A 26,571-nucleotide genomic window follows, 5' to 3' on the forward strand; every position below is an offset into this window, starting at 1 on the left:
TCAACAAGTTCCTTTTAAAGTACAAACACAATAACACTTTCACATACGCTTATATGTGGATTTGAAAGAGATCAGCAGCAATGATATACAATGAATTTTGAGTGGTTGCTTATTACTTATAATGACGGAGTGACCTCCAAACCAACTGCCAGATAAGCTGCACTGAACGTAAAAAGCAGTCATCTTCGAAAGCTGAAGTGAAGGAGCAAATGAGAACAACCCAAAAAGAGAACGGCAGATACAAAAAAAATTAATAATGATAAAAATAAAAAATGGAAATTTCACTTTTGAATGATTTCATGGAATTGTATAATTTAGTTATGTTTTCAGTTATCTTTACCATCGCCGACGCCGACGCCACCGATGAGTCGGTTGGTAATTGAATTTATTAGAACTTACAAATGGTTGGCGTTGAAGCGGTAAAGCTATAATTGATACAAAATATGTTGTCAAAATTTTAAAAAAGAGTGAAGGTGAATTTATATTTAAGGTTTCTGAAAATTATTTCTTGAATTTTTTTTATTTAAAACTTTTGTCTTAAAATTTTTACTTAGTATTCTCTTCTTCTTGAGACTGACGTCTCAAGACGTCTTTTAGGCTGCTAGTGCAGCCTAGTTAACGAAGTAAATCCACACTGAACACCTCTTAATAGATAGATTAGTGTTTTCAGTATAGTCTAATTGTACTTAAAGCAGGTTTAAGTATCAAAATATGCTCAAAGCATATATCTAAGAAAAATTTTGTGGGCGAAACCATAGCTAAGTGGCACAATTTAATGCCTAATGAATGCAATTTAAAGAATTTAACGATTGAAAAGGCGCCATAGAACAAATTTAAATTGATTTTGAATAAAATATATAACAAAAAATAAAACTCAAAAAGCCAACACATCTTCGTACAGCTTGCGCTCGTAAGCACTTGACTCAGCAACCACTTGCGAACCAGCTTGTTTGTAGCACAGAAGACAAGTTTGTAAATATAATTTGTACACCTAACGCCAATATTATACAACAACAATAACTAATTTGGGTTTTTGTTAAATTTTCTCAATTTGAATAAATTTGTCATCAGATAAAATATTGTGTATACGAAATTTTGAAGGCCAATATAAACCATCATTATCACTAGTATACAAAAAGCAAAACGAGAGAATTCAAAAATAGTAAAAAATCCAAAATCCACCATTTTGTGATATCTATTTTTCATTCTGGCTACTTAAGCTGATTTTGATATAAGAAAAAATAATAAAAATTAAAAAAATGTAAATAAAAGTCAAACAACTATCAAGATATGCAAAATTCTCAAATGGCGCGATTTGGATGAGCAATTTTGGCAAGCACTATAAACACCTTCTAGCTACCGTCTCCATTGAGTGCAGGAAATAAGCGTTAAATGCAACGACACAGTTATGACGTGATGCTCGCGCTCTTTTAGCGCCATTCAATTTTTGTGACATTGTTTTTCAGTTCCCTGTTCGCTACTTCTATTTCGCGCTTAGCTTAATTGACTTTATAATTATTATAATTTTATTTTATTATGATGAGTTAATTAACTTTGATCTGGTTTGCGGATTTTGGAATTGATTTGTCATAAGCTGATGGCCACACGCTTTCCCTTAAAATCTTGACACCTTTTCCCAAAATTGTCTGCTATTCAATGCAATAAATTATAAATTCAAAACTAAAAACGTTTAAGCTTTAAGTGCGTGTCTTCGCAAGGCTGTTAATATTGGCATCCTTTATTGCCTATATTTAGGATTCCCCTATTTATAAACTATTAATTTTTCAATTAAAGAAGACAAGCTAATAATTGTGTTATATATAATATCTATATATAATTTTCGAATTTTTCGGGATCCCGAAATTGTCTATTCAAAATCCCGAAATTTTGGAATTACCGAAATTGAATAAAGAAAACAAATTTAAAATTATAATTGTTTTATTGGTAGAGTTTTCATAGTTTTCTCGTTTCTGCTCACACGTTTGATTATGTTAGATGTATACACAAAGGTTGAGGCAAAATATTTTTATTTTTATGTTGTCATGTGACGCTCTACAAGCTATAGAATTAGGCTTCATACATATGTACATATGTATGTATATATAAAAATATTAGTCAGCCAAACACAATACTATGCTTCATATATGGCTAAGAAAATTTTGGTTTCCCGCAGGTGTCAGGTTTTAATCCCGAAATTACGGAATGTTCACACTTCACTCGAAATGAGTGTCTGAACTATGATTATTATAATAAAATAAAATTCATATATAATCCCGAAAATTTTAATTTTTACTTTAACACAATATAATTAAACTGTTATAGTTAGATATTATAAAAAAATTCAGATACATATAATACCGAAATTTTCGGGATCCCGAAATTGTCAGATACATACATATGTATCAATACAATTCATATTTGATCACGAACATTTTCCATATTTCAAAACTTTCCCGAAATTTCGGGATTATCATGAATAAATTAGTTTTTTAATATAATTTATTTTTAATTATATTAACTCAATAAACTTGAACAAAAGTTCTTGGTTTTTAAACAGGCCTTACATTGAAGCAGTAATTTTATACGTAACATTTTCGTTGGGAAATGACATAAATAATAAAAACTCGTCGTTACTCTTATTCGTTACGTAACGTCATGTATAGGTCATACTTACGTAAGCTAGTAGAAAAACGAATACTAAATAATTGTTGTGGGTGCTTTCTTAAAATCGTTGAGCCTACTAATTTGCATATTCTTAGCTCACTGTGTTCTAAGAACAGGAAATGCTGAAAGCAATAAAAGCTTCGAGAACCTAAATAAATATTCCTACACATGTTTTTGTTTACACATAAATATATACGCTTTTGCAAATTTATTTCTACCGAAACAGTGGTATTAGCCGAAAAACACATACAAACAAATTCATATATTCTAAATTTATTGTCAATATTAAATTTTCTTATCTACTCACCAGTCAAGAAATATATAACTTTAGTTGTAGACTTAATCCATTTAATCCAAGACGCATGTGTTGTTGTAGTCAGTTTGTTTGTTGTTTTAGCACACTTGAACACTTTGACAAACACTCTTTTATTTATTTTTATTATTTATTTATTTTATTGCAACCACACTTATATTTTTATAAGAAACATTCGCGACGGATGACAGCAGAGCTGATAATTATTTTACAAGATTTGAATATTTATTTTGATTAAACTTCTCAACCGAACACTGCATATATTTATATTTTTTAACTTATGTATACATGTAAATATTTTTTATTGCAATTATATAGAAGAGAAGCGGTTGCACTGAAAGAAATATAAAATATTTATAAATAAGAGGAAATAAAGTTAGCTTAAGGCAAGTTTATTGAATATAAATCTAAAGTTCAATGGGATGAAAATGGTCTAAACGTCTATGCATACACACGCACATGAATATGGCAAACACATTGGTGCATTTCTATTAACTTATGTTAATACATTTTCATTAGAAATCTCACCGAAAATTACTCACATTCTTCATAAGCCCTTCTTTATCGTTTTACTTTTGAGCCACATTTATTCTGCATTACTTATTAACATAGTTATACATACAAACATATACAAGTGCATATAAATAGAAATGTTAATTCTTTGGTCATGCACAGCAGGTCTTTTATATACACATTAATTATTTTAATACCTATGAGTATTTTTCACATGTATACGAACATACAGTCACACATATTATGTAAGATAGGCGATAAAATAGACGACACATACAGTGTTTGGCGCCTGTTGCATGATAAAAAGTGCTCAAGAATTTCGGTTGTCATAGCAGAAGGGTTGATAATGAAATTTTGAGGTATGATTTGTCTCACTACTTCTTTCTTTGTTGTAATTTGAGTGTTTTCGACTTTAGGGTTTGGATTATTAATGGTGATAATTAGGTCACCAATTTGGGAGCGTAATTTCTAAATTGTTTTGTTTTTTATTTAAGTCAATAATTGATGAAAATTGACCGATTTGAGAGTATTCGATGTGTGGTTTTGATAAGAAACACTATCTCTTCGTGTTATGATTCTATGTATTTTAATGAAAATATATTTACTGTTTATTTAGTTTTATTTTAATAAAGGAACAAGCATTTGGTTTATTAACTTTGTTTAGCTTTTTAGGAGAAAAGAAAGCAACTTCGATAAATCTTTAAAGCCATTGGCATTTTCAAAGAAATTTTAATATTGTTTACTCTATCAAATATCTAAAATTAAGGAAAAGTGATGTTTTCACTAATTCGGCGATTAATTTAACCCCTTCATCAGCATAGTTTAATCCTCCTTAAAGAAGTAACTAAGTTGAACTGATAACACTAAGCCTGGATGCAATAATCAACATTCTTTTTTATTTTTTCACTGAATTCTGGGATCTTAAAATTGGTCAGAAGCGAACTGTTAATTACTAGAATAAAATGGGATATAGTTGATCTACCAAATATACAACATATCTTTACCAAAATTAGAACTAGCATGTCGTGTTCATAAATTTGAAATAAGGCACCGGTAGCTCGGATTTCACAACAAAATTTTAGGATATCTTTATTAAAACCAGTTTATGAAAGAATAGTTCTCGTCATAAAAGAATATTAGAATATATAAATGAAGAATAATTATCATATATAAAGTATTTGAGACCACCAGGATCCTGGGATCATGCAGCTACATATAGAGCCTTACCTAATCTAAAAACCGTTTTAAGTTTATTCCACGGTAACAATATTTATTTAAGTGCTTTTGGAGATCGCATGTAACCCAAATATATTTAATATCCATCTTCAGAACTTTTACTTAGTACAACTGACATTGTTGTTTTTTATTTTAATTCACAAAATTCGCCTTATTTAGACTTTCACTCTCGGACTGCTCTAAATTGGGTACAGAAACTTTTTTTCTGAGCTTTGTTTCAATGGTATTAAGTCCGTAAATTGCAAATACATTAAATGTTTACAAATTTTATTGTTTCTCTATATGATTTATTCGCAAAAGCGGCAAATCGAAACGCTGACAGAAAACACAATTGTAGAAAAATAAATTATTTTCACAAAAATTTTAATTACCACAATTTGAAAAATTGAGTCGCTGCGAAGATGAGCGTCGCGTTGTGCGCGAAAATGGGTTTGGCTATGCAACAACAGCCACAACATCTAACGAAAGCTTGTTATTATATAAAAAATTTCACTTTTTTTCAAGCAAAAGTGAAGACGAAAATCCACATTTCCATGAAAATCAATATTTTCCACTTGTAATGGAAATTTGAATTTCATTAGTGTGTGACAGACAGACACCCACACGGTGTGGCCGTATCGAAAGAAGCTATGAGAATGCCGAAAATAGCAAACTTTTAAACAGCCAAAAGAAATTCCACGAAATTGTTGACAGCGTTTGACTCGAGTATGAGAAATAAAGCAAAAGGCAGCAGAAGTAAAAACTAAAAAAATAAACAAAAAATAATAAAAACAAAATTACAATAAAAATTGGCAAACTATTGACTGCAGTTAAGTAAAAGTTGTCTGGCAACTTCTGCAACAAATTAACAGCGCCATCAGTGTTAAGTGGGGGGTGGTGGAGAGAGATGAGACAACAAAGATAGCTTTGCTGCGGCGTTGAGACAGTGTGGCTTTGCATTATTTATGGGGTTTGAAAATATGTATGTATGTATGTTTTTGGCAGCCTGTGGCAACGAAATCCGTTTGCAACGCCTGGGTATCTGTGCAACCACAGCTGTTCTTGCTATCGTTTTTGCCGCCACATGAAGCTGGTTGTTGGTTAACGGCACAAAAGCAGCACGAGCACCGGCGGCGCGGCAGTAAGCAAGTGGCAGTCGAAGGAAATGAGGTCAACTGTTGCGCCGCCAAATGGAAAAACGTCAGATAAACAATTGCAGCAGCCGGCAGCGCAGGAAAAATGGCGGTTGAAAGAAAAACAATGCACATAAATGATAATACAGTGCAATGGTTGTGGTCCAGACAACAACAATAGAAAATATACAAAAGCAAAGGCTTGATTGCGTTTTCTCAAGTTGGTCGGTGCAGATAAGATGAAGCAGTCGCCGCACAGACTCAACGATAATTTGCTCAATAACGGATTTTCTGTATTTGTTTATTCTTCCGGTAAAGTGCTTTTTTCGCGCACTTGGCAAATGTACGCATGTACTGTTAGAAAGCGCGTACGCACACCTTCAATAGCAAATACGTTGCGTTGCCTGCCATAAGCCCACATCCAGTTAGAAAGCCAACGGAATGACGGCAAGCAACGACCGGTGGCCATGACAGTGTCTCGACCGCTATGCTGCATATGTCATTAGCGTGCAGCGTTTAGTTGGCTGTTGGCTCGTGCAAATTGTCTGCGCATGCGCGTTGCTCTGGCGTTGCGTAGACGTGTTGCAGGTTTTTTTCTTATTCTTGCTATTTTTTTTTATTTTTGTTTACCATTTTAGTTTGTATTTGCTCTTCTGTCCGATTTCTTTATTGTTTTCTTGTTGGACTTTCAAGCACTGCAGTTGTATTAGCAGCTTTTTCATTAGTATAGTGCAACGATTTTCTTATTGGAATCTATTGATAAATGCGTGATTCATTCGGTTTATTTTTTGTTAGGAGAAAGGCATTTGTGCAGTGATTTTTTATTTCTTATAGTTTAGTAAAGTGGGTCATTACAGCGTGTAGTATCGACATGCAGTATATGCAATGAGTATCATCACACGGACATAGAGAGTCACATGGAGAGGCTCGTGGTATTACTGTTTGAATTGCTAAAATAATACAAGTGAAACTAAATAAACTTTAGCGATACTTTCTTTGCATTTAAATACATATTTTTATGTCTTGCAAATATATATATATATTGGAAGCACGTTTTTGGTAAAACTATTCACGAACAATGTAAGAAGTTTGAATCAAGGCTTAACCAAACGGAAAGGCGGTCTATATGCAGCTTAGACTAGCACAATTGGATTTAATTCTCAAGGACCACTTTCCTACAACAGTCTTTTAAAAAGTTATGTTTATATTAAAAGTGCTTGAAATATTTATATTTGCATATAAACCATCTTAAGGCAGATTTTGGGATAATATTGTAGAACACTGTAATATTTCAAATATTATCTGAATGCGTTTCAAAAATTGTAGTAATAAGAACAGTGTTATTTTATTTCACTCACGATTTTTCTGGCCTGCTTGAAATAACAACAAACTAAGTCGATTTATCGATTTAACAAAGTATGTCAGCAGACTTCTAAAAATTTATTTTAGATTTATTTATAGATTTTGTACTTGTGTAGTGGAAAATAATTTCGTAATTAATGACTTATTTTTTTAAATAATGTTTTTTTGTTGAATTAGATAATATTAAAATTTGAATCATTCTTTCGTATTCATTTTTTAACTCAAATTTAATTTTTTTAACATATTTATGCCAGAAATTAAGCAAGCATAATTAAAATGATTCAAATGCTCAATATCGCACAGATATATAGTACATGTCTTCTTGATTCCGCCAAGCGAAATTTTCAAAAGACACTCAAGATTTATATGCATTCACTTTCATCCAATAACTTTTTTTATTAATTTAACTAATTTTAAATAAATTAAATTTTAAATAATGAGTTTTCGTTTACCAAGACTCCATTTTTGCTTTTTATAAGTAGAAATATTTGACATTTGCAGCGAAACATTCACTTCAACTTTTAGCGAGTATTATTTATGGTTCTATTATTTTAGGAATAGAAAAAATTTAAAATCGTTAAACGAAAATATTTTTAATTCAACGCATTTGTTGAAATTTACTTCCACTTAAACCATGTAGGTAAAGAAATATTATGAATAGTAAAAGTTAATATTTCGTTAATATTTTTTTTATTTCAGCTTTTTTGTTGCTTAATTGACTATAATTTAAACTTATTATCTATTAATTACGAAAATGTATTTAAAGCACCACTAAAACACTAAAAAAACGCAGAATAAATTAATTGTTGTACATAGTTTTCTCGGGTTCACAAATTTGCAAAATTTGTAACATTATAATCAAATTTTTATTATACTCTGAACATATTAAGTTTGTCACGAAGTTTATAACACCCAGAAGGAAGCGTCGGAGACCCTATAAAAAGTATATATATAAATGATCAGTATGTTGAGCTGAGTTGATTTAGCCATGTCCGTCTGTCTGTCTGTCTGTATATATACGATCTAGTCCCTCAGTTTTTAAGATGTCGTTTTGAAATTTTGCAAACATCATTTTCTCTTCAAGAGCTGCTCATTTGTCGGAACGGCCGATATAGGACCACTATAGTATATAGCTGCCATACAAACTGAACTATCAGAATCAAGTTCTTGTATTGAAAACTTTCACATTTGAAAATGTATCTTCGCAAAAGTTGGCACAGGTTATTTTCTAAGGCAACAATGTAATCTCCGAAGAGCTTGTTCAGAACGGTTAACTATAGCATGTAGCTTCCATACAAACTGGACACATATGTAGTTACTAAAAGAAATGCACCCGTGAAGGGTATATTAGCTTCGGTGCAGCCGAAATTACGTTTTATCTTGTTTTTAATTCATGTTTAACCTTTGAAAACGATTTACGCTGTAATCTAAAAATATTATTTTTTTTTGTCACCTCTAGACTCATGCTTTAAACTACTCAGCATCTGAAACTCTCTCCGCAAATTAAATTTGTTGTGCACATCTTCTTGTTTTTGGTTTTGTTATGTATTATATTTTGTTTTTTTCATCACTTTTTCATTTCGCACACAATTATTTTAAACCCTTTTCACTTTTGTTCACAAAATTTGTCACTAGCAAGTTGAGAATTACTTCCAAAACACTACTCAGATACCAAGTGCTTTAATCCCATTACTTCTCGCACCAACAAATACACGCACACCCACACAAGCACAACACATTTTAACTTGCTTAAGAATAGGCATATTTAATAGCCCGCCAACTTAAGGCGAAACCAAAAACAACTAAGCTAATGCGACATATTTCCATTCAATTGAATTCACCTGTTGAACAAAACACAAAACTCAGCAGTAGCAGCGGCAGCAGCAACAACAAGAGCAGCCCTACCGAAAAGGCTCAGATTGCAAGTTAGCAGCAATAATGGCAACAACAATTGCAGCAACACAAACAATGCAAATAAAATGTGCGAATCCGAATACACTGGCGAATTTAGAGCAGCAAGAGAGCTAGCAACGAACAAGCGGCTGCAAGTAGCCGCAGGTAAACTGACTGCGTTCAATCAGAGAACAACAACAATAATAAAGGCAACAACAACTACGACGATAGTCCAAAACACCTACCAACTAGGCGGACGCGTTGAAGTCGGGGCGCAAAACTTGTTTTCACTTCACTGCTGTAGACCTGCCCCAAACAAGGAAGCAGGCGAGCAAACACGCATACAACACTAAGACAAGCGAGTTACGTAGGCTCGGATAAACACGACAACGATGACAGAGGTGCGTGCGTATGTAAGTACAATACACGGCGTTTACACGGTAGACAGCACTTGCGGTTCACATTGACTGGACGCAACAAAAGTTCGTTCAACACTGGATTGCGTCGACATCGAGAGACACATGCAGACCTAACTGGCGCACATACAACACCTGAAAAGTCGGCGGAATGCAATGGCATTAGAATAATGGCAAACAGCAAAAATTAAGCGAATGTTTGACACAGCGGTGAGACACGTGATGAGAGGATTAGACAGAGGAGGTATACGAGTATTTGTTCTCTGGTTGAATTGTCTGTTTTGGCGTTTGTTGCGTTTGATGTTGGTAAGTTCGCTGGCTAGTTGGCTGGTTGGCTTCATGACCAACTGGTTCGATTGTTGGCTGGTCGATTATTTGATTCGTTTTGGATTAACAGGTGCACCGCCGGTGATCGTTTGCTCTCACTGTTAATCAGACCGAAATAGAAAATATTGTTGCGAGTGCATGAGTTGTGAATGCTAGTTGCAAGTTAACTGTGGAGTGTTATGCTAAAGGTTAACAGGAAGCGACAACAGAAAAGACCGTTAACTACAATTTTTAGCGCGTGTTAACACAAAATTAACATTTTCTGATTAATACTGATATTCACTAACATTCTGTGCTGTAAATGTTATTCTTTAACATACAAGTAGGGACTATTACCTGTAAGGTAAAATTTCATCGCTGTGTAAAATGCTAATAGGAAGCGACAATAGTAAAGAATGTTAACTAAAATTTTTAACAAAATAAACTTTCTCTGGTTATTCTTTAACATTCCCTATTTATAGAATGCTGTTGTTGGTAACAGTACGCTGTGGTTATTGCAGAATGTGAATCAAATAAGCTATAATACCAGAGAATGTTAATTAATAGAAATATAAGAATCGATTTTTTGACCCGGCAAATAGTTTCGAAACATGAGCGTTTTTTGAAACAAATTTTTCTTGAAATCAAAGTTTCTCTGCATATTCTTCACACAGCCCTTCATGCAATGACCAACTGGTTTTTTGATTCGAAGCAAAATCGAATATTGGCAGGCAGAAAAAAAATCTTTTTATAAATAATTTTCGACGTTTTTTACCGTTGGTGGACAATACCTTCTACACAATCCGAAAAATAATTAAGTTTTTCTTCTAAAAAATTTTCCTGTGCATACCAATAAAATTTTAGAACATAAGAGTAGTAGTAGTTTTAATACGGATATTAAGCAAAATATTTTCATATTAACATAAACTATTTTAAAAATAGAAGAAGGAATGTATTTTAGAAATTTTGAATAGTCAAAAATATAAAATAAATAAAATTAGATTTAATAAAATGTAAAAAATATCCTTAAAAGATTTTTTAACAAGGTAAAAAACCAAATTAAAACGCGCAACCGATTTTCACTAATTGCTCATATATTAATATTCGTATTTTCACTACAATTTTAGTATATCATACTAATTTTAAAAGCTTTATAAATATTTTAGAATTCTCATCCAGTAGAAAGATGAATGTAAAACTATATTAAAATCTAAGTTATATAAATGTATTACATACATTATTAATATAACTTTTGTATAATTTAAGAATAAGCATAAATACTACATATATTCTAATGCTGCTGAGCCTTCTAAGTCGTTATGCTTACAAAAGCGTCTAAAACCTAATTTTGTATTTGAGTTATCTATTTCTTAGTATTGCGATCCAATCGGAACTTTCACTGCAGCGGTGGTAACAGTTACAGTACAAGCCCGGTTTACAATCGTTGCTTCCGCCATAGTCGCGGCAAACTTCACCCACACCCTTGCGACATAACGTGCGTGGAAGACAGAACTCAGGGTTGAAGTTTATACTGAAAGTGCCTATTAGATGAGTAATCAAATTAAAAATCAAGTCTTTACGATCTTAAAATCTCAATATCAAAAAGGAAGCTTACCATGTTTGCAACTGTCAGGATACATGCTGTTTGGGCCGCAATTAATTGACGGACCCAATGATTTCCTTTCAAAGTAAAGTTACGAAAATAAATTATTATCTTTCTTATGAGCTCATTACCAGTTAATATTTTCGATGATTTTTGCTCCATCCCTTTATAGTTCTCTCAAGTAGTATTCACCCAAATCCTTTTCTAATAACTTAGGCAAATTTCTACTTAATTATTTAAATTGTTGCTAGTGACGTTTGAATAATTTAATCAGCTTTGAATTTCAATCACTAACGGTTTCTGTCGGCCATACTTTCATTGTCACCATCTTACCCTTGACCGCTACTTATTGTTCAATGAAGTGTAATGCGTGGATTTCTGCGTAAGCAATACACACGTACTTGCTGTATGTCAATGGGGTTATTATATTAATAAAGTTAGGTTAATAGTGCTGGAGAATTTCTGTTAAAATTTCTAATTAAAATGTTATTTATATAGTTTAACCGTTAAATGGGAAGGGGTTATGGTTTTTACAAAATTTTAACCGGAACTGGTGTATCATGCTTTATTAATATAAGTCTGATGGTGGGTGACTGACACATTACCAATATCAAAACTAATTTCAATATTGGCATAATTAACAAAACCAATATCAATACCAATACTAATACAAATACCAATACCAATGTCAACCCCAGTGCCAATACCAATATCAACGCCAGTATCAATACCAATATCAACACCAATACCAATACCATTACCACTACCAGTACCAACACCAATCAATACCATTACCAATGACAAGACTAATTTCAATCCTGATATGATTACAACCACTAATACCAACACAAATATAAATTGCAATACCTATGCCAAAGGACTGGTATTATCGCTTAATTTATTTTAAGCAAATTTTCATAAGAAATATTGTATTAAAATAACAATCTTAACGTAATTCATAAAGTAATTCCTCTCACCCATGCTTTGAATGTATAATTAATTAAGCATTTTCTATCTCTCATAAATTTGACTTAATTAAAATTTTACCGCAAAGCCAGAGAGTTAAGACCATGACCGAGCTATAAAAGGATATTCCAACTCACAGGACAATTATCAAACGCTACTCCACTCTTGAATCAGCAACATCAAGCGGTGCTATTTTAACTAAGAGGCTAATATTAAAAATGTGCAGTGTATTCAAGGAACATGCACTCATATACTATATGTACTGGATAACTAAATTAAGTTGGGTGCTAGTAATATTTCTGGTTTCTTTGAAACATTCCACACAAGGAATGTGAATATAATCATGTCACTTATAGGTGACAACTATTTTACAAAACTTATTTACTTTATAATATGAAGCACTTCTTTGTAAATTGTGGAAATTTGTATTCATTGCCACATAGCGCCCGGAAGTCTGTTAGTGAGAATACATTTAGAGGCCCAAAATTCGAAAACGTGTGTCACACAAGTCAATGCCAATCAGTTAAAATTATAGGGTCAAAATACGCACTTTTTCAAAGAAGAAATTCTCAGCAGCTCTCATGCTCTACAACTCCTTAGAAATGTTGACTACACTTACAACAACAGACATATTTACATTTAGGAAACATATGTTTGCAAGGCTTTATTAGCCTAAGTCCACTTGAGTGAGGTGCTTGTCCGACTAAATGGCTTGTAATGCTCTTTCGACATGCCATTATGGTGTAAAACACACACACGAGCACAGAGGCACATAGTTGCCAAAACGGAAATGCAGCGGACCTGTGTTGAATGGATCATAAACTGTAATGTTTGGAATACTTGAACCCCAAAAAACGACAGAAGAAAGAATTATCGACGAAAATTATAGCACAAAGATGCAACAAAGCCATAAATGCAACGCATGTAACACCTTTCCTTTTGGCTTGCCGCACATGAACTGAAATAAATTTGTGACCTCTGGTGAGCAGTTAAACGACAGCGCCGCTCGACTGGCAGGTAACCCAAATGTCAACGCAATAACAACAAAAAGACGAAGAAGAATAAGGGGAAAACTAATGACGTTGCCGACATGTAGTAATTGTTGTTTGCACGTGTTGCACACGCCGAAAAATTCGTTCCGAATGCCATTACCTGGAAGCAACGTGCGAGGTGACAAATAGGAAAATCCAACTGAAAATTCCAACTCAGCTGGGAAACACACACACCGGAGAGCGAACGAGTGCATGAATGAACGAACGCTTGAATGGACAAGGTGCATTAGGGAGTGTAGTTGCACGGTTGTTGCATGCGGTGAATGGCGTAGTATAGCCAAGTAACTGCAAGTAATGGACGTGAGAATCTAGCTAAGCCGAATAATGAAAAACAAAGTGTAGCAATACGAAAAAGAGTGAAATAATAAGAAAATATTTTTTGATAGCTAAAATGTTGCAAGAAGTCTGCGGTGAAGAAGCGGTCACACAATTGCATGCACGTTTTCCAATTGCACTTTCGCACCGAGCAACTGATGGAGGTGTTCGTAGATACGAGTGTATGGGTGTGACTGAGTATTGTGCCTCACAGTCTCTTGTATTTTACAGATAGCGATCAGTCGTGGAGAAGTAATGCCGGCAAATGAAAAGAAAAGATATGATGTTGCAGTGGCAGAAGCTTGTGAATGCAAATTCATAAGTTCGAAATATAAATTTATAAAAATTATAATGCGGCAATTGTAGTAAAAAGAATGCGTAATTCAAAGAATACATAAACTTAGGTTTGGTGAAATGTAAGAATTAGTTACAAATATTTTTTGTATATAAAAATGTCTATAAATATTTTTAAATGCATTTCGTTTCCGGATAAAAATATGGCTTTCTTTAAACTTCAATACCTTTGGTAAAATTTTTATATTCAAATATTATTGTATTTAACTATTGGGTCTATATCTCTTTTTGTGCGGTTTGCCAGGAGATGACGTAATTCTATCATTATTCTTTTGTTCCAATAATCCGAAAAAACCTTAGAAAGCTATTGTCCTTGTGCATCCCTTTTAGTACATGTTTTTAATTTGAAGCGCAAGCAAATTTATTACCTTGATTACGCTAACGACATCGTACAAAACGCGAACCAGTCTACACTAACTTTACACACGCACTGACCATTCATAGTGAACTATTAACACCTTCATCGATTCCCTCCCAGTGAATGACGTATTTTGTGTGAAAACACCACCCATGGCAGACGAAGAGCTCTAGTGGCCCCGAGAATTTAGAGTCACCTTCGCGGAACTTCGTTTTGAATACTTTAGCAGTTTATACTCACACTTGTTCAGAATCGACCTCGACGTACCAAATTTATGTCCAGCGTACAATAAGTACCCGCATGACTCTGACCACCTTTTTGCACTCCCAGCGAACCCCACTCATTTAAAAACTCTCTTCCTATGGTCGTAATTCGTCAAAACAATACAATTGCTGGGTCTATCATTAGATGATTTCGATGACAACCAACTCGAACCTTACCACCCAATCGGATACTAAATAACAGTTACAACAAACCAAAAAGCAAAAATCTATACGTAAAACCTGGTCAACCATGTAACTCAACTGCAGAGAGGTGTGCTGTATTACGAGCTTCTAAAACCGGGTGAAAGAATTTATGGAGAACCGACAACAACTCACTTTGCAACTAGACATGAGGCAATAATTTTTCGTCATGATAATGCTCATGCAGCAAAACCGTTCAAAACTATTTAGAAAGCAAGGGATGGAAAGTTTTGCCTCTGTCATTGGAAAAGAACAGAAAAAATTTCGCTCGATTCATTCAAATTTCTTATTTGTCTACTTATTATTCGATCGATCTAACAGTAACCTTAAATTGCCAAATGTTTATAAAGAAACTAAATCTAATTTTTTTGTAAGCGAAGTGGATCATAATCGCAACGAACTTTAAACAGCTGTTTTAAAAGTTGCTGTAAAAGTTCTTTAAAACGATATTTTACTATAAAAATAACTGGAAACAAGTGTCCGCAAACTACAATGAATTTTCAGGAATGCAGCGCACATGCGATCCCAAACACAGATGCTTGCAACAAGCACTGAAACTGGTAACAAACACAGCCAAAAAACCGATTGAAGAGCCAGCACATTGGATGAGGAGAAAGCAGTTGGAGTAGTACAGAGAGAAAATGTTGCTAGTTCAGAATGTGCGCCTATGAGTCAAGCAGGAAAGTATACGGCGCAAAGTATGCGCCGACAGTCGCTCTTTAACCTATGCAGCCAACAAGTCCCGGCATCGCTTTAAAAATGTTGTTGCAAATTAATTGAAAGACATAAAATACATTACGTTGTGCCTTTCTATAGTGCCATAACGAAGCTTTCGCTGCTAATAGTATTTGCTCATGCGCATTACGATTATTGGGCGTTGCGTCATACTCGTGGTGTGTGCCTATGCATCTGAAGATAGAGAGGATAATGGATTGTGATGAGGAAAGATGACTTTCGAACTTGTTAGTTTGCATTGAATCACTTTGTAGCTTACATATCTTCAAAGATTATATACATATAAATTTCCCGCGCAGTTAGGCTGATTGCTACATACTTTATCGACTATAAAATTTTATCGGACCATTCTATGAGCAAGTAAAAGCAGTGAATACGTAATTGTGATTAATTTTTGAATAAAAAATAAAAAAAATGGAAACGGCTGCTGCGACTAATTCGAATAATTCCTATATAGAATCTCTTAATTTTCAAGTATCTGCTAATATAATATTTTTTATGCTATGTTGGAACTCTGGTTTCTTGCAAATAAAAGCAGAAAATGCTTAAATTTCGCGGCCAATTAATAACGACCAATTTTGAAGAGTGTAGAGTTAGAGAAAGGTAGCTCTAGCTATCCGTCTATGTTATTTATGCAACCAGCCGTGGATATCTTGCATCTATCGATCTTTTAAAAAAAATAGAAGCGAAATTCGGAAGAAATTACATTGTATCTGAAAAGAGTGGAACTCTTTACTGCATAACGATGTACGAACATTTTTTTATATTTCTGAAGTCTATTAAAAATAATTATTTTTCAAGTAGAAGTATTACTGGGGATGACAAGTTGGTCATTTGCTACAAATTGTGGGTCAAGACGTTGATGCTTTGTGTTTGGTGCTAATGGCATAGTGTCACCTTTTATGATAGATAGATATTTAATACCTGAGGTATTGCACTGCGACCTAGGGTCTATTTTATCAGGAGCCTGTTGGGCACTACTGAGGTTATGTGATCCCTGTTCATGTAGACAGAATCCAGGACCTTAAGCCTGCTTCTACAAATTGCTGGACAATCCAGAATCAGGTGTGCTGGTGTTTCCTGTTTCAAGTCACAGCATCGGCAGTTTGCGCAAGAGATTATGCCCACGTTAGACAAGTGCTCCTTCAGCCTGCAGTGCCGTGCGTAGAGCCTGACGAGGAGGCCGAATTTGTCACGGGGGAGGTTAATTAGTTCCTTAAACCTAGAGAGGTTGTACCCTCCTAGAAGCAGCTTTTATGAGCTTCTCCTTTATGACCAAACTCTTAACTCGTACTTCTACTGACATGAATGCCTGTGAGAAGCCAGTGATATTTTTCAAAATAATAAAGTCCACCGATATAAAAAATCATTATGCATTTTGTTAATAACACATTGAAAATATTTATTTTTAATTACCAGAGCTAAATTGATTTAATTGCCACGCAGCTACATGAAATTATTGGCGTGTGAAATCAACACTTAATACTATTAATAATTTTTATATTTGTCTGGTAGTTTAGAAAAGCCAGCGGACCACACAACATGAAGCGTCAAGCGCTGGCGCCAGAAACTGGCAAAGAGCTAGAAAACACCTCAAAATAATCATTTCATATGCAGACACTGTACATTGTGTGTAGTTGACACTTGGCTGAAATGCATAAATATGCATACGAAATGCGTTTAATTATCGCAGTGGACTGCCACTGGTTTTTCACGCAGCGCATGTGCAAATATACATACGTTGTCGCACTTAATGAGGTAGTTTTATTGATTTTGTGGCACGCAGGCGTCCAAACCGTGGAGTGAATATTGGAGATAAATATCAAACACTTGCGAAATGTGCGTATGATTATGTAATATAGCTGCACATAAAATAATATAAATGAATATGCGAATATATAGGAAAGTTAACCGATTGCTCCTTGTAGATTTGCGTGATTTTAAATCACTCAAAGCCGCATAAATACTCGCATTGCGTTGGTTTTGTTTTTACAATCGTTGTTGTTGTTATTTGGTTTGCTGTCACAGCTTGTTTTGCTTAGGCAGCGCACACAGCCGCCAATCGCATTTAATATTCATGTAAAATGGAGCAAAGTAAATACAAAAAAAATTAAATATAGGAAAAAACAAGTAAGGAAGGGCTAAGTTCGGGTGTCACCGAACATTTTATACTCTCGCATGGTAAAGTGATAATCGAGATTTCAGAATACGTCATTTACATATTTTTCAAATACCGTATTTTTGTAAAGTTTTATTCCGCTATCATCATTGGTTCCTAATGTATATATTATACAGAGAAGGCATCAGATGGAATTCGAAATAGCTTTATATTGGAAGAAGGCGTGGTTGTGAACCGATCTCACCCATATTTCGTACATGTCATCAGGGTGTTAAGAAAATATTATATACCGAATTTCATTGAAATCGGTCCAGTAGCTCATGAGATATGGTTCTTGGTCCATAAGTGGGCGGCGCCACGCCCATTTTCAATTTTTAAAAAAAGCCTGGGTGCAGCTTCCTTCTGCCACTTCTTCCGTAAAATTTATTGTTTCTGACGTTTTTTGTTAGTCGGTTAACGCACTTTTAGTGATTTTGAACATAACCTTTGTGTGGGAGGTGGGCGTGGTTATTATCCGATTTCTTCCATTTTTGAACTGTATATGGAAATACCTGAAGAAAACGACTCTGTAGACTTTGGACTTTGTAGACAAAAAACTTAGTAGGGGGCGGGGCCACGCCCACTTATCTAAAAAAATAACGTCCAGATATGCCCCTCTCTAATGCGATCCTTTGTTCCAAATTTCACTTTAATATCTTTATTTATGGCTTAGTTATGACACTTTATAGGTTTTCGGTTTCCGCCATTTTGTGGGCGTGGCAGTAGGCCGATTTTGCCCATCTTCGAACTTAACCTTCTTATGGAGCCAAGGAATACGTGTACAAAGTTTCATCATGATATCTCAATTTTTACTCAAGTTACAGCTTGCACGGACGGACGGACGGACAGACAGACATCCGGATTTTGACTCTACTCGTCATCCTGATCACTTTGGTATATATAACCCTATATCTGACTCTTTTAGTTTTAGGACTTACAAACAACCGTTATGTGAACAAAACTATAATACTCTCGTTAGCAACATTGTTGCGAGAGTATAATAAAATGTCACATTTGGTTGCAACAAAGTTATAATAACTCTCGCAGGTGCATTTCTTACAACAATAAAGCTTATAAAAAATTATATTGATTTTGTCTAGCCTTTCTATATAACATGATATTCGATCGGTATAATATGTTCGAATATTGTAGGGTTACCGTGTGTTATATTCGATGATGAATTTTTTGAAGAAATTCTGTGAAATTAGAAAGCTTTTCATACAAGCACTTCATTTAGAGCGCTCAGTTTGTATGACTCCTCTGAACAATACTGTCGAAAGTTGTAATGTTATCTTGGATTATAATTCATACAAAATTACGTGAAAATATTTTGTCAAATATAAGACTTTCATAAGAAAACTTGATTTTGATCGTTCAGTTCCAACAAATGATCAGCTTCTAGAAAAGAAAGAAGGTGTGTGGAATTTGATATTGATATTTCAAAAAGTGTGGTACTAGTTCACATATCACGAGTTCTTCAATAAGAGCGCTACAAAAGTTTTTTTTTTAATAAATCTTAAGGACAAACGAACGTGAACGAGCATTCAATGTCATTATGTATGGAAGTATAGACGCTGAACCAAATTTTCGACGGTTTTCAAGCATAAATCGGCCGATACTGCTGCAATTTCACGTTCGATGTTCGTACGAAGTTCATTAATCGTCGCTGGCTTCTTGGCTAGACCATAGACTGGACGTAGCCACACAGGAAATAGTCTAACGGCGTCAAATCGCACGAGCGAGACGGCCAATTGACTGGGCCATTACGTGAGATAACACATTCACCAAATTTGGTTTCCAATAAATCGATTGTGACATTCGCTGTGTGGCTTGTGGCGCCATTCTGCTGGAACCACATATTGTACAAGTTCATATCATTCAATTCGGACCAAAAATATTCGGTTATCATTGAGCTGTTGCGATTCATCGCGGAAGAAGTACGGCCCAATGACGCAGCCGGCCCATAAACCGCATGAAACCTTATTATTTTCAGAATGCAATGGTGACTGATTTTTTCTACTTTTTTATTTTGGGTATTGCAAACTTCGTGGCAAACTTATTAGGTGTACCTAGGCTATAACAACAAAAACAAGTATTAAAAATAAAATGTACCAATAAAATGGAATTGCCCATTCATTCCAGTGAAAAAAGTGTTGTATTTCAGCGGTTGTTTGTGTTGTTACTGACAGCGACAAGTGTTATGCCGCGCGTGCTCCTAAAGCTATTTATATTCCTAGGTGGTTTTGTTTATTCGCCCGTGGTGTGGGTGTGTGTGCGCGTGAGTTTGTTTTGGCATAGACGTTGTTTCTGTACCGACTTACGCGGGATCTCGTCGATTTCACTAATTTTCGTTGTTTCAACTTTTGCGAAACGCCTACTATCTGCTTGCAAGTTTTGTTGTTTGTGCTCATTTCAACACATTTTAACTTGTCTTATTTATTTTTATAGCTGATCTAACTAATTTTTATTTGTAATCAGTATGTTACTGAATCTGAAAATAAAATCAACCGCAGGTTTTGGGTTACATTCAGCGGGTAGTTAAGGGTTGCTAATGTTAGTGTGAATGTGAACGAAGTTCTATTGTGAGGTGAGTGTGTTAGAGCTAATTTGGAATCTGCATTGAGGAGTGAAATATATGCATTTTTCCAAAATGGTATTAGTAATGAAAGTCTCCAATGGTAGGCAATCTTTTTAAATGCCGAAAGCATAAAGTTGCCTGCATTTAGGTTGGCATTATATTTTTAACTCGATTATTGCAGACCCATAACTATGATAATGTAATTTTCTACAGTAAACAGTCTTTCACATAACGACTATTCTTTATTATAAATCTTTCTGGGATATTGCCTTCATCTTTACTTGGCTAAACTGGAAAGAAAATCCTTTAAGACTATATTTGAAGGAGTCGCCTTTTCTAGCTTTGTCCAATATTTTAAATAAATCATCAAATCTGAAATCTCTGATTGTCCCTCAGTTAAGTTCTTACAACTATAAAATGACTCACGGTTTTCTAAGCTCCTCCCAAGCTTTATCGTGGTCATTGCTAATATACATATGTTCATATTACATCAGCGGTTGACCCTGCATTGAATATAACAATAAATTAGTCCTGTCATTATATAAGCAATATTTTAAGAGCTCGTAATAAATTTCTCAACGAAAAACGTGTAAGTGTTATGCGGCAAAGAAAATCTAATACTACATATTTTCGAATATTCACATGTAAGAGTGTAAGCAAAACTGTAAAAAAGACTTGGCAACCTGCTCGTTTAGTGTGTGTGCTTGAAGAGCCGTTAAACCGCAAGATATGCCGGAAGTACCACTCTCAACGTTGCTAGCCAAACAGCGATATAAATTAAAAAAAAAACTGAAGCTAAAAATAAAATTACAACAAAAGTACGCACATAAATTGCAATAAGGTGCAGCATATTCGAAACTTCACGAACTCCAACAGTTCGTTGGTTGCGCTGTCCAAGCAGTCTATGCAGCAAACGGGCTGTGGCAAACCCGCCGCACCAACTGAAGATGCCAATTCTCATAACTCAACAAGTTGATTTTCAATCTTCTTGCCGAAAGCAGGTATTTTGCCGAATAGTGCGAATAGTGGCAATTGAGTGTAGTGCGGTGGGTGGCTATTGCATGCCACAAGCATTGTGCTTTTATGGCACAAATTTGCCGGGCCGGCCTATCAACGGACCCATCATCTGCTTGTTGGCGCGCACAGCAGGTGATCGTTTGGTTTTGCCGCTTTAACAGTGAAAGTGAAAATGTGCGCAAGCAAGCGACCTCTGGCCCATGCGACATGGGTGAATAGATTACCATGGTGTCCGGCGCGATTTATGTTGGCAGGAAAATTTTGCTTTGTCGATTTTCGGAGCTAAACACTTTTATTGATTGTTAGATAGAAAAATTGGGACAATCAGCAAAAAACTTCTTAAATTATTTTTGTTTAATTTTGAATGTTTTTCGTCTCCCGAGTAGGCATGAGAAATAAAGGATGGGAGAAATATGTACCTATTCTCGTTAAACAGTTAAGAATTCTTCATGGAATTCGCTTTCACAGTAAAAAGATAATGTTAAATTTCTCATATTGCAGCATGAAATTGTGTTTATGATTGACAGTTGCACTGCAACTGTGTAGCTGCAGCTCACCACCACTTTTGGTGCCGTTACCTTACTAGCTGCTGCCACTTATGATTCGTGCAACCCCATTTTGGCACATCAATCAAACAATCAAATTTTCTGTCCGTGCGCGCCGCCATAAATGTACCATACAGCATGACTTTGCGAGAAGGCAGGATCATGCAAAAAAACCCATACATTTAGACGTACATGTGTTTTGGTGCGCCACCATCGCGCCGCGTCGTTTAGTGGCGTTTATGTTTGTGCAACATGACAGCACAGCAACACCATATGAACACCAAGCGCCTAATAACTGCAACATTTGTAAACAACGCTGCGAATACAACCGCCTCAATAAACGTAACTGGGTATCTACGACTAACTTTGCTTGGCACAAGCTTTAGTACTGCACATACCCACATACATGAACCATTCGTGGCTCGATCGTGTTGCCTTACTCGCCGCGTAATCAACGAAATACACTTGTCGATGCTGTCTGCTGCTCGTGTGGCATGCAACGTTTGCTGTTGAATGCACAATTTATGAATGACTGTCTACACTCATATAGATATCTTGCTCTTCTGTCGCTGATATCGATATGATTCTCTTAGCTAGACCGTTGGAGGACTTGCTTATGATGATTCAGCATTAAAAATTATGTATAATCGTTGTTGTACGTCAATCTCTTCGAGCTGGTCGAACCGATTATTGAATATTTATACTCCGTACAGGATATAACAAGTTTGCCAAGAGGTTTTAATACACGGAAGGAAAGTGTGACAGTGGGACGAGTTGAGACGATTCTGCCATGTCTCCGGAAAACTAAACAGCTTAGTTAATGGTGGGTAAAAAAAGGGAATATTTTTCAGCTTGGTACTGTAAAAAATAGGTTCCTACACACTACTAAGAAAGTCTCTCTAAGTATGAGCTCTAAATCGTAATGGGAATTTCCCCAGCCTTACTGTTTATTATTTTTTCTTATTATCAGATCTCTATATCTCTTACGACATAAATTCCTTCACCTAAGTCTGGAGACGAAGCCAAGAATAACTCTTGCCAATCCTATGGCACTTTGGAATCGGTAGGCAACTGAAAAGCATATACCTCTCCTAAGAAAGCGCTTGGAGTATTCGAGAGAACTGTTCTCCGGAAGATATAAAAAATGGAAGAAATTGGCGAAGTTTTATGTTATTGGCCTTCAGATGTAGTGCCAAAGAACAACCGTTCTCGCTGTATCACAAATATGTAGAAACAGTGTTTTTATAATTGATGGAAGGGATTGACAAAAAATCATTGAGTGTTCAAAATTCTCTGTGGGTACAGATGAAAGCTTGCAATATATTTGTGAAGCACCGATTCTTTGCTTCAACACGTTTCGTCAAGGTAAAAACATCTGTTAGATTTGGCTTATCTTAGAATAAAAAGGCTGCAGAGTTTTATTTGATTCGAAAAGTTTAAAACCAAATCGTTTTTATTGGAAAAACTCGTAACATTTCTCATTATGTCTAATAATAAATACGTGGAATTTATGAAAATTATACAAAAGCGACTCGGTGTACATCTGTAAAACCCTTGCTAATAGAGTACCTAGGTTCCTCTATCGCTCACTCATTTTTTACATTTTTTTCTTGAACTTATTCATTGTCGACAGTTTAAACAGCAGTGACTGAATTAAAAGTATTTTAATAACTACTAAATCTAAATAGAATTTACTAATTTATGATCACATTAATTCTAACATATCCTAAATTTAAATATATTATAATAATTTTCGAACCCTTCTAATCTAACTTGTCTAAGTTTCGATAAAAATCGTAATGAGAGAAATTCTTCAATTAATAATCAAAGAAAAGCGAATGATGGTGGGAAAATATTGCGTAAGTGTTTCTGAACTTAGCTCAAACAGAGAGCTTGAATCCTTGCTTCTTTCAATTTTATCGTGTCTAAGCAAATTTTTTTTTGCATTTTTCTTTTATCTTTTGCTTTCTGTCTTACTGCTAATTTTATTAGCCACTTGTCGTCACCGCTGAAACTCTCACGGTTTTGGGTGAATTTGGAGACTTTTGGGGTATTTGCTGTCATTGTCGTTCATTCATTAATTTAACATATTTAATTAATTTTCGTAATTTGTTGAGGTTAAGTCTTTGGATACTGACATATGTTAAATTTTGCGAACTACAGAGTTGTATTCGATATCGCAGAGCTTCTAATAGAGAGTATATTGAGTATAGTGTCAGTTTGGCAGTCACTGGTATAACTGGTATAACGGATATAGAGCCTAAAAAACGACCTAATTTTGGAAATTTATTTCAACGATTTACATTGACATTTTAATCAAAATTGCGGTTATTGGGCCTACCGTCGCAATCACATCTCTCAAGAGAAGCAATGGGCGAAATCTTTCTAGCAGCTTTTTTCAACTGAAAAAATAGAATTAATAGTAAAATAGTGGACTTTTAAACTTGAACCAATATCTGTCCAAGTGAGATCCATTGGTTTTTGGATCAATAAATAATATTGGTGTGTGGATTCACCTTTAAAGAAAAGGCTGGGTAATAATCTTTAAAGTTACCTAACAATAGATTCAGGAAACGAGCTGCTTCGATGAGTCTTGGACGATGGCAACCGAAACGTTACAGTTTTCGAGAGAAAAATTCTGCGAAAGAAGTCCTTTGCGCATTGTTAGATGAAATGAAAGATATGATTGACATAGTTCAAATTAAAAGACAGCGGCATCTAGGGTTGTACGGATATTCACAATCTGCGGGGGAAGCAAGGAAAATAATTGGAAGGACCAAGTGGAGAAAGGGTCACTGGCGCGCTGTTGTTAACTTGAACCTATTTACTAGGCAAGAAGTTAAGTTCTTCATTTAAACTTGAACCAAGTCCAAGTGAGATCCAGTGGTTTTTGGATCAATCCTTGACATGGGTATAATCTTTAAAGTTACCTAACAGATTCAGGAAACGAGCTTATGGAGTCTTCTTTCAACGGGAAAAAGAATGTTATGAAATATACCATCTTATCAATCTAAGTAAAACTGTAGGTTTTCTAACATTTTTGCTTATAACGAGAAAACAGCCTAATTGTCACTGCAGCCCACAAAAAATAGTTGGCCAAATGTTTAATCTTCATAATGTCTTCTCACAACCCACGGATTAACCAAAAACAAATATCAACAAAAGTATCACATTTCTATTAGGCAATCGTGTGACAGCAAAGGCACGTACTGAAACACACACATACATATATACACACAGAAACGTTCAAATATCAGCAAACTTGCTGAGAGAACAATCAGCATTTCCTTCCTTTTCGCATGTAAATGCTTGTCACTGGTGCTGCCCACCAGCTATAAATACAAGTAGAAGTCTGCACAAACAAACACACACCATTACATATATATTTGTTGTTTGCTTGCCACCAAAACTGGCCGGTAACATTTCCTTCTATACTTTCACGCGATGCGGCAACATCCACATCCTGTCATGCTGCCTTTAAGCGCTGACAATACATGTCGCATGTTGTTGCATGCCGTTTGTTGCACGTTGCTGTCGCACGCCTGACATTTTTGCGCCCAAATGTAGCGCATGCGAATTGAAAATCACATCTATAATGTTGCACTTCACAACGCCAAAGAAGTATATGTATATGTGTGTGGGCAAACTTTCGCGGTGCACCAATGTGGCAGACATGACAGTTCACAGCGTAGTTATCTTCGTTTATTGTTGTTATCATGTTGCTATTATTGTTGCTTTTGTGATTTAGTTTGCTTATGGTTTTAGCTTATTTATTTTTGTGTTTATTTGACTTTGCTTTTGGCATTTTGTGTTGTGTTGACAGCTGAAAATTGGCAATTGTTTATTGTAGCGAAGCTTCTTATCCGGCGTCACCTTACATGTGGGCTTCTATGTACCGAGGATATTTTGCACAAGTAGTGGAGTTAAAATTCTCTCGAAATGATGAAGAAACAGTCTTGAATTCCTATATCGAGATTTTTTTTATTTTAGATATTTAAATCAATTCATCGTTTTAGTCGCAGGTGAATCATTATCATTATCAATCATTAAGTTCTTAGGTCATCAAAGAAAATCAAGAAATTCGGAAATGGCGATTTATTCTTCCATTTAATTTCCATCTAACGTGAAACAATGACCATGGCGGAGGTTTGCGCCGGTAGATTGTTATGGTAGAAGTGAACTTCTTTCTTATCCAAATGATGCTATTTTGTTATAAAAATCGTCACGTGACAATTGATTTCGGCTATTTAATTTTTTTTAGGCTCATAATGTTTATTAAAGGTCCCATGTTTCGTCGAAGGTCACGAAATGACGCAGAATTTGCTTTGACTTGTGGTTAATTAAAGTCAAACATTACTTTGATAAACTATTAGTAACAAAGTAAAGTAAATTGACACTATACATTTTTTGAACATGAATCTATTAATGTGCTTAGGTGTGTCGATTTCCATGTGGATAATTTTTGAATCATAATCTTTTCATGCCGTTAAAGGTTTAAGCAATTTTATGTCAATATAAGATCATATTTTTTGAAAGACTCTCCATGACATCGTATCAGAGCTTGTTGTTTCATTAGTCGAAAGTATATTATGGAATGAAATTATTTAATTG

General features: G+C 34.9%; 1 protein-coding gene across 8 annotated transcripts in view; it reads right to left on the reverse strand.

The window, feature by feature from the left end:
• Positions 1 to 26,571, reverse strand: part of LOC126751528 (cadherin-99C) — a 418,338-nt gene that overhangs the window by 157,796 nt on the left and 233,971 nt on the right. The window contains exons 1-2 of one of the 8 annotated variants that reach the window (XM_050461863.1): positions 9,339 to 9,574; positions 2,972 to 3,311 (exon numbers count right to left, since the gene is read on the reverse strand). The exons of 6 other annotated variants lie outside the window; for them this stretch is intronic. The gene's annotated coding sequence lies outside the window, so the exon portion shown is untranslated. Of the gene's footprint in view, positions 1 to 2,971; positions 3,312 to 9,338; positions 9,575 to 26,571 lie in introns of those variants that run through there. One more of the 8 variants, XM_050461865.1, reaches the window with a different exon arrangement.

This window comes from Bactrocera neohumeralis, chromosome 2 (assembly GCF_024586455.1).
Source record: "Bactrocera neohumeralis isolate Rockhampton chromosome 2, APGP_CSIRO_Bneo_wtdbg2-racon-allhic-juicebox.fasta_v2, whole genome shotgun sequence".
NCBI classification, from domain to species: domain Eukaryota; kingdom Metazoa; phylum Arthropoda; class Insecta; order Diptera; family Tephritidae; genus Bactrocera; species Bactrocera neohumeralis.